Source organism: Acanthisitta chloris, unplaced genomic scaffold, assembly GCF_000695815.1.
Source record: "Acanthisitta chloris isolate BGI_N310 unplaced genomic scaffold, ASM69581v1 scaffold41193, whole genome shotgun sequence".
Classification (NCBI taxonomy): Eukaryota; Metazoa; Chordata; class Aves; order Passeriformes; family Acanthisittidae; genus Acanthisitta; species Acanthisitta chloris.
In genome coordinates this window covers 29,567-30,845 of record NW_008663994.1, presented here as the reverse complement: position 1 = coordinate 30,845, position 1,279 = coordinate 29,567, and the positions used below count along the sequence as shown (strand labels likewise).

Sequence of the window (1,279 nt, the reverse complement as noted above, 5' to 3'; positions counted from 1 at the left end):
CTGATCCTCTTAATGCCTGCACAGTCTGTGGGGTTAACATCAAACTGCCCATCTGGGACGTGGCAGTGGAGTGGGTCAGGGCTGTGCTCTTGGACACACAGGGTTCACAGGACCCTTGGCACCCTTTGATGCCTCCCAGATGAAGAGGGTCTGGGAAGTCAGGTCACTGGCAAGACTAAGGGAAGGCACCTTCCTCTGAATGCTTTATCACAAATTTTGTAATTTCACTTGAGCAGAAATTCCAAGGAAACATATTTTGAACTAGCTCATAGGTTTGCAAAAATCAAAACCAATACAAAACTACCCTGGTGTTGGTGCACCTCCTCTAGCTGTGCTCCAGAGCTAGACACTCTCCCTGCTCCAGCACCATGGGGGGATCTCCACTGTGCATATGCTGTGGGTGCCCTTGGACCTTCACACACCACTGAGCTGTCTCCTCCTGGCCCTGCTTCTGACTGCGGCCAGTTTCCAACTGCCACTCAGAAGAGGAAGGGTCCAGACTCAAATCTGCAGGTGGGCTAAACCCAGCAAAGTGCAGGAAACCCATTTCTGTTGCAGACAGAAGGAGCAGAGGGGAAGCTGCAGCATTTCCTGGCCTGTATGCACAGTCCATCCCTGCCACTGGCATTGCTTGCGCAAGTTCATAGCGTGCAGCTCACGTGCTCACCTTCTCCAAAGCAGTCCTGGGCCCCAGGATTCAGCCCTGAATTCACAAGTGAGTTTAGCTGGATTGAACCCTATTTTCAGCAGAATTTTTTACAAACCGTTCGGACTCTGTGTGTGAGGTGAGCCATGCCCAGAGCATGCTGAGAGGTCTGCAGAAGAGATTGTTTTGGTTTTAACACCAACACATTCACATTCTATGGAAATACTGACAATCTGCCCAGTGGTCGTTCATAGGAAGAAAGAAATTACTGGAATGTCAGTACACAGAAGAAGCTCCTCTGGGTGCTGCAGTTCACAGCAGGGAAATGGCAAGCACAAGATCTCATCAGCAACGAGAAGCCAAACACTGTGCTGTGAAGCACAAACTCAGGTGTTGCTACTTTCTTCCGTGGTCTTTTTCTCTTGCCACCATTAAGAGGCTCAGAAATCCTTGCCACCAGCCTGTTCTGGGTTTTGACAGAATGCAGTTCAGGCTCTTGAGTAACTTCATGCAAGGGGAAGTAACAAAAAATGCTGGAATAGCAGAATTACCAGCTTGTATGATGGTGCTTCTCATTTTGCTCCCTAGCCAGCATTCCTTAGAGACTGGCTTGAATGGAAGCAGGATCACCCC

General features: G+C 49.4%; 1 protein-coding gene across 2 annotated transcripts in view; it reads right to left on the bottom strand.

The window, feature by feature from the left end:
- The window catches only part of SEPT8 (septin 8), a 26,793-nt gene that overhangs the window by 12,128 nt on the left and 13,386 nt on the right, over positions 1-1,279 (bottom strand). The window lies entirely within an intron of this gene.